We start from the raw sequence: 12,370 nt of genomic DNA, 5'->3' as shown, positions 1-12,370 counted from the left end.
TAATTCTTTTAAGTTTCCAAATTCTTATATTATACCAAAGGAAATCAATAACAACATTTCTATTTCTTAGTAAAACATAATTTTATTAATAAATCAGCCAACAACAAGACAACTGAATTACCAAACGCTACATATGATTAAGTATAATTTTAATTACTAGATAATAACATTTTTATATTTTTTAACCAATAAATAATGAATGGTGAATTAAGAAAAGACGCTCAATTGATATCCATAATGTCGGGCTTGGGTATAAAAAGGGCTCGGCCCTTCGCGCGCATGCAGTCTCTCGGCAGTCTCTAAGCAGTCTCTCGTCAGTCTTTAAGCAGTCTCTTGTTAGCCTCCAATTAGCCATCAGACAATCTTGCGTTGAGCCTCTTGTTAGCCGATTGCCAAAGGGTCTTGAGCCTGGAATCAAAAGGTATTAAAGATTATTGTTCTTGGGACTCCGTCTGCAAATGCTAAGACGCTTGTTAAGACGTAAAATCCAAATCATTAAAGGTCGAACGAGCCTCTTTTCCTCATACTATAGGATACTATAGAGAATCATTTCTATTACTTGAATAAATATTGAGCCAGCTATTAACTACATTAAATTTAGTGTATGAATTTTTAAACTTAACAATATAGAGTAATTTCATAATATATATATATATATGTGTACAGATTTCTTTACCTCTCTTCCCTCTTATCATCTTCAATCTTTTTCCAGAACGCCGTGCCTGAACCACGAGCACCGTTCTTCTTTTCTTTACCTTAAGAGTGTTGTGCTTGAACCACGAGCACCATTCCTCCCTTTTTATCAGAACGCAGTGCTTGAACCACGAGCACAGTTCTTCTCTTCCTTACTTTGAGAGTATTGTGCTTGAACCACGAGCATCATTCGCCTTTTTATTCTTCAAACATAACCACATCCCTTCCATCTACTTTATTATAGATATTGTTAAAATAAATATTACCTAAAAATCTCTCATGCCGAAAAGAACAAGAAGAGCCGGACGGCGGATTCAATTTAGACGTCTGTTGAAAAGTTATTATAATCCAGGCATGCTCGACCTGGCTATTTTCAAAACAGATCCATCCAAATCTTCGGTCCCGAGAATAAAATCTGAAATAAAGGGAAATATATTTGAAGTTAAATTCAACACTAGCGAGAATACTATTATTTTTAAACCTAACAGTAATCCACCTCCAAAGGAAACAGATTCAAATAATAAGGATTTGGACAAGAATAGCGCTGATCCGAAGTAAACCAAACAAATCTAGACATTGCATGTTCTGTGCTTGTCCAGGACGTAACACTTTCGAAAGTACATGCAAACTACATTCCGTCTTACACACGTCCCAATGGAAACAGTAAAACATATATAGTTCTTGTTCACATTGGCCGCGTTCAGTAGAACAAAGTGATCAGTGAGCGCTTAGGCCCAGTTCCACAACTTGCTTTAAACGGAGTTTAAAGTTAAACCGATGGTTAAAAGCAATAGTATATGCGCATATACTATTGCTTTTAACCATCAGTTTAGCTTTAAACTCCGTTTAAAGCAAGTTGTGTAACTGGGCCTTAGTAATTATTGTCTGTGATTGGAGCATTCTTTTAGATTCTTCATAGACCCAGAAGTATTTACCAATCAGGAGCGAGATTCGGTGGAAAATCTAGTAATGTTGTCCAACTGTTGAGTCTACTGAACGCGGCCAATGGCTGCAGTACCGCGATTCTGTAACTCGTTATTGGAGTTAACGACACTTTCGTTATCGTTGCGTAGCTTTTGTATACCGTAGAAAAGCTGCGCAACAATAACGAAACTGTCGTTAACTCCAATAACGAGTTACAGAATTGCACCACAGGAGTCTCGGTGCGACTACGGTACGGGTTATACCTGTTTTTGGACGGTCGTGTTATCGCATATTTTCTTTTGGTGCTATTGGCTTTCTAATTTGGTTTTTCGATTGGTTTTTTGTTTTGGTTTATCGCGAGTTCTAATTTGATTTAAGTTTTTCTTTTTCTGGGCTTTCGTATTGAAAGCTTTTGTTCGTTTATTAGGTTGATTATTTTGGTGACATGTAGTGTACACGTGATCACTCATATACAAGTGATTTATCTGTCGAGATGGAGATCGATTCTGTGGACGTTACTCCTGATGTTAGTTCAGAAGGGAGTTTGTCTGACGCAAATGCGTTGTGCAATAAAAATAATATGAGAATCAAGTCAGGTGATGTGCCTGAAAAACAAAGGGCTCTTTATCCAGGTGATATAAAGAAAGAGCTGGACCACGTGATGCGTGGCGAGGACATGCGTGATCAGTGCTTGGATTCGTCGACCTTTCCAATAACAAATAAGTTATACAAACGATTTTTGAAATCTAAGAGTTTCTCAGAGTCTCTGATGCCCTCTGGGAGCATTGAAGACCGACGGCTCATTCCTGATAAGGACAATTCAGCTAATATCCGTAAGGTCAATGAAGGTCCTGCTGCTGCTGCTTCTTCTGCTTCTGTGCCTCCTGTCGACAAGGGATGTAATGATTCCGTCATGGAGTCGGAGGTTGGTGGTGTCGGTGCAGGTATTGACATTTTACGTGATTTTCCGGTCGTTGATGGCATATTAAAAAACCGTTATGATAGGTCTAGTCAAGGTCCGTTTGTTGTTCTTATAGAAAAACTTGTCATTGACTCAAAAGACTCTTGTAATTCTGAGGAGATTGGAGTCTTGAAATTAGGTAGAGCTCTACTTAATGTTTATAATTTAAGACGTATCCTTAATGTAGCATATAATTTCAGAAAATCGGGGAAAAATACATTTTATATCGCTTTGCCTACATTTGATTTGGCAAATGAATTAGTTAACTCTATTAAAAGAAAAAAGGAACCTCTTTTTAAAGGGGAAACTTGGGTAGCTTTTTTGCCAGATTATAAGGTAACAAAAAAGGTCATCTTAAAAGGCATCGATGATATGGATTTTGGTTATAATAATATAATGGAGCTCCTGAGTCCTCCTCCAGGATGGAGAGATAATTGGGCACAACCTCTGAATGTTTATGCTTTGAGAAAGAAGGTTGCTGACCCCACGGCTCAGGGAGGTGTCAAATATGTTGACACAAATACCATTGTGGCAGTCTTCCCTAATATAACATTACCGAATTATTCTCTTTTAATTGGTAAAAGAATTTATATGATTCCTTTTATTCAGAGGGTCATTAGGTGCCTTCATTGTCAACGATTTGGGCATTCCATCAGGGTTTGCAGAGGACGTCAGTCCCCGATAACTTGCACGAGATGCGCTGGTTCTGGACATTCAGACGATGAATGTTCTTCTGAGAAAATTAAATGCATCAATTGTCTCCGATTGAAACGGGAGGATAAGGACTTGATGCATAAAGCATCAGATGTCAAATGTCCCGTATTCTTGGAACAAAAATTAAAAAAAAGATCATGGCACCTTTTGTCTCTTCTCTGGGGAGGCGGACATGTTCCTGAGAGATAAGGGACCTATCCCTTTAGGTAATGAATATGTTGGGGGGATCTTTACCTCTCCCAACTCTTGATGACTTTATTATTAGAAGATCATATGCCAATGTGGTCCAAAAGAATACGAAATTTAAGGATAAAGATAAAGTTAAAGCAAATATTTCTTCTCATAATACTGAGTTGGAAGTTGCTAATAATTCCCTTATTTACAAGGTTCCGGAAAACAAGTCTCATCCTAGAGAGGATTCTCTGTTGGCCACAAAGAAGACTCGCAACTTCATCACTAGTGGCCCTATTTCCAAGGCAAAAAATAGGGTCTCTGCTATAAAAATTCATAAGGATCTTTTGTCTGGAGAAAACGAATTTCTTCGTTTGTCTTCTCCAAAAAGAGCGGACACGCACGGGACTGTGGATCCTGCTCTTAACATCGCTGGTTCTACTGTGGTTAAGGAGTCCTCAGGAAAGCTTTCATTGAAAAGGCAAGAGGGTCCTAAGATCATAAGTGACATTCTTATCGATAATTATAGAAATATTAAAAAGGTTTCGCTGCCCGAATTGGGCCCGGAGGGTCCTGGGGCTGGGTTCTGCTCGTTCCACCCCTTTGGTTACTTTCGGTGCGGGGGTTGGGTTGATGGATCCTCCCCCCTTGGTGCTTTCGGTTGTTCCTGAAGCTATGGCTGCGCCGCGTACGATGGCGGAACTGGACGGCTGGTTAAAGAATATGTCATTTGAAAAAGCCACAAGTTTACTTGCCGATTATGCAAATGATACGGACAACCCTTTCTACTTGTTGGTTAGGGGTTTTCTCGTTAAAAAGAGGCATTCTCAGGAATCAACTGAGCCGCTTACTTCCTCTGATAGTGTTTTTGTCAGTTTTGATACTAAGTGTATTTCACATTCCAAACTAACAGATTTTATTGTATTTCTTTGTAATCAGGAAAAGGTAGATACCTCTTCCACCATCTCTTCTCTCTTAAGCAATGAATAAATATAAACTTCCTATATATAACTGTGACTTATCTTCTTCCAGTAATCTCCACATATCACAATGGAATGTGAATTCTGTCAGATCAAGATACGCGGACATTTGTTATGTCCTTGACAATTTAAAGATGGACATTATGTGCTTAATTGAAATAAAGATCTCTGACGATGTTCCATGCAGATTCAATAATTATAAATTCATAAGAAAGGGCCGCTCTAATCATGGTGGTGGTCTTGGATTCTTGATTCAGAACAACATTAACTTTAAACATACATCCTTCCCCGACGTGGAAAAAATGTGTAAGGACCATGGGGTTGAGATCCATTCTGTTTGCATTAACAGCCTTAAAGGTAAGAATTTGTTTTTAATTGGATTATACGAGGGCGGTCCGATAAGTACTTAGCCTCACCGCCCGATGGCGCCACTATCGCAAGAGAAATTTACTATCGTGTAGTACATTCTCGTAGACGGCTACTGTCGAAATTTCAGCCGAATCGGACCCGTAGTTTTGTTTTGACCGCGTGTGGAAGCAGGCGTGTCTGCGGATTTTAGAAAAATGGAAAAAGAGCAATATCGGTCGGTGATTCGATTCTTGTTTTTGGAAGGGAAATCGCGCAGCGAAATCAAAGAGCGCTTGGATGCTGTGTACGGTGACTCTTCTCCTTCGATGGCGACCGTCAAAAATTGGTTTAACGAGTTTCAACGTGGTCGCACGTCGGTTTTTGATGAGCCACGCCCAGGTGCCCCGAAAACGGCTACCACGGAGGATAACATGACAAAAATCCACGATCTCGTATTGGCAGACCGCCGATTGAAGGTGCGCGAGATAGCTGAGACAGTAGGCATCTCAAAAGACCGCGTGGGTCATATCCTGCATGAAATTTTGGGCATGAGAAAGCTGTCGGCGCGATGGGTGCCGCGTTTGCTCACTCCGGACAACAAGCGCAACCGTGAGACCACTTCAGAGCAGTGTTTGACGCTGTTTAAGCGCAATCAGAAGGAGTTTCTGCGTCGTTTCGTGACCGTCGACGAAACATGGATCCACTGGTACACACCAGAGACCAAGGAACAGTCGAAACAGTGGACTTCACCCGGCGAACGTGCTCCGAAGAAGGCGAAGACTGTCCTATCGGCCGGAAAGGTGATGGCCACCGTTTTCTGGGATTCACAAGGTGTGATCTACATCGACTACCTGGAGAAGGGCAAAACGGTCACAGGGCTGTACTATGCCGAATTATTGGGCCGATTCAACGCCGAATTGCAGAAAAACGGCCCCATTTGGCGAAGAAAAAAGTGCTCTTCCACCTTGACAACGCACCGGCTCACACCTTCGCCCTCGCCACGGTCAAATTGGTCGAATTGGGCTACGAACTGCTGCCCCATCCACCGTATTCTCCAGATTTGGCCCCGTGCGACTTCTTTTTGTTTCCAAACTTGAAAAAGTCACTCGCCGGGCAGAAATTTGAGTCGAATGAGGAGGTCATCGCTGCCACGGAGGCCTACTTTGCAGACCTCGAGAAAACGTATTTTTCAGACGGGTTAAAGAAGTTGGAGCATCGCTGGGTGAAGTGTATCGAGCTAAAAGGAGACTATGTTGAGAAATAAATCGCCACTTTTCCAAAATTTTCGTTTTTCTTTTGTAGGCTAAGTACTTATCGGACCACCCTCGTATACTTGTGTAATGACCGCTTGCAATGCACGATCCATGGTGAAATATGGCATTCTTTATTTTATACAACTGTCCTGCTACTGATATTGATACTTTAGTTGTTGGGACAGCACGCAGAGTAAATTTGTTTATACATATATGTATATAGGGTATTATTGGGTGAGTGCAAAAGTTCGTGCGGAGTTTGTGAGTAAAAGTCACACAGTGATTAGGCAAACAAAAATCTTTATTCAATCAATGATATATTCTCCATCGTTTTCTATAATCTTTTCCCAACGTTCTGGCAGCATACGGATGTCTCGATCATAAAAACTGCGCGGTTTAGATTCGAAGAACGAAGAGACGCCGTTTTTTAAGGCCTCCAAAGAGTCAAAGTTTTTTCCATTTAAATAATTTTGCAATGACCGGAACAAGTGATAGTCAGATGGTGCGATATCAGGAGAATACGGTGGATGCGTTAAGACATCCCATTTCAGGCTCTTCAGTTTGCGCAGCGTCTTTTTCAAAACGTGTGGTCTGGCGTTGTCGTGATGAAAGACGACTCCCTTGCGATTTGACAAAATCGGACGTTTCTCTTTTATTTCTCGATTCAGATTGGTTAATTGGCGACAGTACTTGTCCGAATCAATCGTTTCGCCAGCGGGGAGAAGCTCGAAATAGATTATGCCCTTGCAATCCCACCAAACAGAGAGCATCACCTTCATCGGGTGCAAACTGGCCTTTGGCATTGCGTCACCATGCTCACCTGATTGTTTCCATGTCCGTTTGCGCTGAACATTGTTGTAGAGGACCCATTTCTCATCGCCCGTCACTAGTCGATCCAAAAACGACTCGTTATTGAGCCGCCCGAGTAAAGAAACGGCTGCAGAAATTCGCTTGATTTTGTTCTTCTCGGTCAGCAAATGGCACCCATATATCGAGCTTCAAATCGAATCCCATCTTTTTTAAACGCCGAAAAGCGGTTGATCGGTCAACGTTTAGTGAGTAGTAGCAACTTCTTCTGTTGAAATTCGCGGATTATTGAGCACTAAAGTACGCAAAACATCGTCATCAATGTCAGAAGGTCGACCAGAGCGTGGCTCGTCTTCAAGGTTAAATTCTCCGCGCCGAAATTTAGCAAACCATTTTTCCACAGTTCGTTTAGCTGGTGCTTCATCCTGATAAACATCCTGAATGTTTTTTACGGCTGCGGCAACGTTTATTCCCTTCCGAAACTCGTAAAGCATAACATGCCGTAAATGCACCTTATCGATATTCATTTTTAAAGTGATATTTCTCGAAGCAGTTTGTATGAAAACAAATGATTTTTTTTTTAATAATAGCTGAAGACGTCACCTTTCCAACGTTTAATATGTAGATGGAAGTATTAATGACAACACTTTACGACGCTTATAACTCCATCTATTGAAACTCCGCACGAACTTTTGCACTCACCCAATAGAAAAGTCTGAAAACGGTCAAATATCTCGAAAATAGAACGTTTCTGAGCAAAATGTTTCCAATCAAAGTTGTAGTGTTTTAAAAGTTCTATTGAATGATGATATCCATTTGACCTTGCGTAAAGCGATTACAGCGAGGTCGAGGCCAACATAATTTTTTTAAATGGAATATCCAACTTTTTATCACACAGTGTTAAAGATGACAGCGAGACATTTCCAAAATATTACTTGATGATCTATTTTTGTTAAGAATTGTCTGAGTTATGAGCTTTAGAATTTACGGTGACGCCAATAATAATATTATCCAGGATGTACCGTGTGGAGGTTGTATAGTCTAACTTTAGACCCCTGGACTAACCCCCCTCCTCCTGTGTGTGTGTGTGTGTGTGCGTGTGTATGTGTCAGCAAAAATAAGGTTCGTCCCTCCGCGGCTCGTCACTACCGCAGTATTTAATGACTCCAAACCCTCTCTGCTATGTGTGTGTGTGTGCGCGCGCGCGCGTGCGCGTGTGTATGTAGACGGGTTTTTATTGAATTAAGTGTTCAAATTGTCTTCCGTCTGCTGCTTGACAATAACCTTATCGTAGATGAAATTCATTAAAAATGTTTCATCTTATTTCTGGTGAAATAAGATTTACTTGGTGCAGTATGTGTTCCCTAAGGTCTGCTAAGTTAGCAGGTTTCGTTCCGTACATATTGTTTTTAACATATCTCTATAAGAAGTAGTCCAATGGAGAAAGATCTGGTGATCTAGAGGGCCACTCTATTTCTCCACATCTTGTTATCCATCGGTTTGGGAAAGTATCAGTTAAAAATTGACACACTACTACTGCATATCCTTATCTCTGCTGACATACACACACACACACACACACAGGGATGTGTAAAGTCCGACCATGCAACCTCCACGCGGTATATCCTGAATAATACTAATGCTGGCGGCACTGTAAATTCTAAAGCTCATAATTCAGACAATTCTCAACAAAAATAGGTCATCAAGTAGTGTTTTGGAAACGGCTCGTTGTCATCTTTAACACTGTGTGATAAAAGATTGGATGTTCTATTAAAAAAAATCATGTTGGCATTGACCTCGCCTTGACTCCTCTACTTAAGGTCAACCGGATATGATCATTCAATAGAACTTTTAAAACCCTATAACTTTAGTTGGAAACATTTTTCTTAAAAATGTTTCGTTTTCGAGGTATTTGACCGTTTCCAGACTTTTCTAACTAAAGTGATATGGTCCATTATCGATGATTTTATTAAAAAATTTTTCGAAAAAAAGTTGCATGGCTTGAAGGACGACACATGACGGAAATATGGACTTGACCTTGAGTGACCTTGTCAAAATCAGGCCAAGGTCATTAATGTTTTTTTAAATAGAAACTACAATTTTTTATTACATATTCTTGTAGCTTATCTCAAGAGCTTTCCAAAACACTCTAACAAAGTTACATTTCATTGAGTACTTTCCGAGTTATGAGGCTTGGAAGTTAAGGCAAGACTGATCACTGATCCGACCAATTAAAGCAAGATCAATTCGAATATGTCTTTACCCGTTAATAAGTCTTGGTCTTAGAAGTACAAAATAAAACCTCCTTGCTTTTATTACAATATCTTGCAAGTTAACAAATATTCTTCACACATACAAACATAGTATTATTATATTTTTATTGAGTAGTGCACTGAACAACTATGACATTGTTCTGAGAGTTTTCTCATTTAGAGTGACGAAACAAATATATTTTATGAATTTTTTTCGCGCAGATAGAAAATTTCACGGATGTAATTGTTTTTGGAAATTATTTAATACTGTATGAAAAATATTTATTAACTTACGGGATATTGTAATAAAAGCAAAGAAGTTTCATTTCGTACTTCTTGATTCTGTTACAATATTCTTTTATATTTCATACTACATCCTTGTATAACTTAAAATTATTCTTAAAATATTATTAAACAATTAAATAATCAAACCTATGAACCTGCTCCGCAAAACCGACTCCGCAAAATAATTAATAAAATATATTTCATTTTCTTGACGCCGAATATTATTAAACTATTACAAATAATATTACAAATGATATAAATTTTTACAAATAAAATTTGTAAAAATTTGTATTATTTGTAACATTATTATACAATTACAAATAAAATCACAAATAATAATATTACAAATAATATATATTACAAATAATAATATTATTAATAATAAAATATTATTTGTAATAATTTCGGTGCGCCGAGTAGGCAAAACTTTCAGTATTGTCATAGAGAGGAAAGGAGAGAGAGAGACAGTCGCGCCCGCGATTCAGATTATGGGTAAGAAAGAATTAGGCTCGCTCGCTGAGCGAGAGCGACAAGGAGGGAATGATATTCTCTCTCTCTCGCTCGTTCGGCGCGTCGACAATTGCCGATCGCGTGGCTCACACGGATTGACCGAGCTGACTGTGTGCGTATATGGGGGGGAGGAGGAGAATCCTCGTGCAAGCCCGTCACCAAATTCGCATCACTGATACCAATGATGTCAAAACCGAACAAGCTGCGGACAAGCGTAACTTGTAAATACCGGAGATCAACTATTTATCAGCTCATAGACAATTAATATGACGAGATACCCGCGGAGACCCGTGTACTTCTCTTTCGTCTTTGCGTACAATTGCGATCAATAAAAAATTTTCACGAATTGTTCGGTTTTGACATCATTAGTATACGTGTGTACGTGTGTGTGTATGTGTACACGTACAATTGCGATATACACTTATCACGTTAGCATTGATCATTTTTATTCATGCTAAAAGAAATAAGTATGATTATGTAAAGAATTTGTCTGCGTATTATTATACATTCTAGATAGTTCTCCCTGTGATAGTAAAAATGACACACTTGAATAACCTCTATGCTCATATCACAAAGCCTGATCCACTGCGCTACTGAAGCAAATTGGTAATTCTTCTGCTATAACGACATTAACAGAAAAGATTAAACTTCAAACTGCATTTCTCAAAAACGTTTAAGATTTGCACCGTTATTGGGTAGCATTTGTTACTATTACATCAATATTATACTTTTCTAAAAGCAAAATCACGCGGTTATTTCAAGGATGAAGATTCCTCTTGTGTGAGATATTAATTATTCATTCTTTATTAATGGGAAAAGATTTTCCTTTGATTTAAATGTTCATGAAAAGTTATTTGTTCTCTGAGAATCTTTCAATTTTTATGTTCGCGAAAAGTTTATAAAATTCGTAAAGAAAAAAAGTTATTTTAGTACCTACCTGTTCAAGAGTTGCGCATAAGAGATATTTTAACAAATCTGAATTTGAATCAGTCAACAAATTAAATTTTTCATTCAAAGAAGCATATGTATATAGGGTAAGCATAAGTAAGATAAGTATAAATAATAAATTAAATATTATTCTCTGAATATAATAATAAGTAAATGTTTTTTTCTTTAGCCGAATCATCGAAGTAAATATTCTATTATAAATTGACTTTTCGGATTACAATATTAATTTGATTTTTCAGAATACGCTTTTAAATTGACTCTTCGAAATACGCTATTAAATTGACTTTTCGGAGTACACTTTTAAATTGACTCTTCTGACAACACATTTGTTAGTTGACTCTGTGGAGTACATATTTTTTAATTAACTCTTCGGAGATAAGAGAAGAGAAACATTTTGATTTTTTATATTTTATTTAAATATCTTAATTTTTGCAGAAAACTGATTGATAAAGAAAAAAATTAATTCACGACCTCAACGAAGATCTTAAAAAAATTACTGCAAGAAATGAAGTTGTTGTTATTATATACCATATTGTACAATATTAAAACATACGCGCAATAATTATCTATAATTTGCATATATGGGCGTTTATGTAATTATAAGTAATATAAAAATCATGACAAATTAATGTGGTCGCGCGTTATCTCTGTCGCGTCATTGCTAGAAATCGTCCGAACTCTCGAAATTATTTTCTTCCCGAATTATGAATATAAAACAATGTGGAAAGGAATACAAGGGGGTGAAAGGGGAGACGGCGACGTCTACCTTACGATAACATTGCTGCTGGCTCGCTTCGTCGCGATTGTCTATTCGCTGGTGATGAGACAAAGACCGATTCTTCGTTTTTATCTAAAGCCAGCGGCACACGGTGCTTGTTTTCGTGTTAGATTGCTTGCTGGATGAAAATACTGCGTTCTGATTGGTGCATTTTCATCCATCTTCAGAAATATACCAATCAGAACGCAGTATTTTCATCCAGCAAGCAATCCAGCACGAAAACAAGCATCGTGTGCCGCTGGCTTAACTAATCAGTGCTGCGATTTTGTAACTCGTTATTGGAGTTAACGACAGTTTCGTTATTGTTGCGCAGCTTTTATACGGTATACAAAAGCTGCGCAACGATAACGAAAGTGTCGTTAACTCCAATAACGAGTTACAGAATCGCGGTACTAGTTCGCTTGTGAACATAGCATAGAACAGAACCAAATAATTATGGACATAGCATGGAATAGTACCAACAAATCGTGGACATTGGCTTAGTAGTTCATGTCCATGAAAAATGGACCCAGTTAGCGCTTCGAATCAGCCAACTTTTCCATAACGCTGTAAATGCAGCCATGCCCACTCTCAGGCTTCTCTCTGGCTGGTGCTCCAGTACCGCGATTCTGTAACTCGTTATTGGAGTTAACGACACTTTCGTTATCGTTGCGCAGCTTTTGTATACCGTATAAAAGCTGCGCAACAATAACGAAACTGTCGTTAACTCCAATAACGAGTTACAGAATCGCGGTACAGGCGGCGTT

At 38.7% G+C, this 12,370-nt stretch overlaps 2 long non-coding RNA genes across 3 annotated transcripts; one reads left to right on the top strand and one right to left on the bottom strand.

The window, feature by feature from the left end:
• Nucleotides 1-221: 221 nt before the first annotated feature.
• Nucleotides 222-1,263, bottom strand: LOC112588231 (uncharacterized). Of its 2 annotated transcripts, none has more exons than XR_003112701.1 (4): nt 1,190-1,263; nt 960-1,108; nt 677-864; nt 222-408 (listed from the first exon to the last, which is right to left on the bottom strand). It is a non-coding gene; the product is annotated as an uncharacterized LOC112588231 (long non-coding RNA). The 2 variants fall into 2 exon arrangements; XR_003112700.1 differs by having other exon boundaries at nt 677-848.
• Nucleotides 1,264-1,737: 474 nt separating this feature from the next.
• LOC105181639 (uncharacterized) lies at nt 1,738-5,085 on the top strand. The gene is made up of 6 exons (XR_003112705.1): nt 1,738-1,867; nt 2,250-2,561; nt 2,779-3,498; nt 3,679-4,408; nt 4,496-4,800; nt 5,056-5,085. It is a non-coding gene; the product is annotated as an uncharacterized LOC105181639 (long non-coding RNA).
• The last annotated feature ends 7,285 nt before the right edge of the window (nt 5,086-12,370 follow it).

This window comes from Harpegnathos saltator, unplaced genomic scaffold (genome assembly GCF_003227715.2).
Source record: "Harpegnathos saltator strain DR-91 unplaced genomic scaffold, Hsal_v8.6 scaffold176, whole genome shotgun sequence".
Classification (NCBI taxonomy): Eukaryota; Metazoa; Arthropoda; class Insecta; order Hymenoptera; family Formicidae; genus Harpegnathos; species Harpegnathos saltator.
Note: the sequence above shows the minus strand (reverse complement) of the source record. Positions and strands in the feature narration are given on the sequence as shown.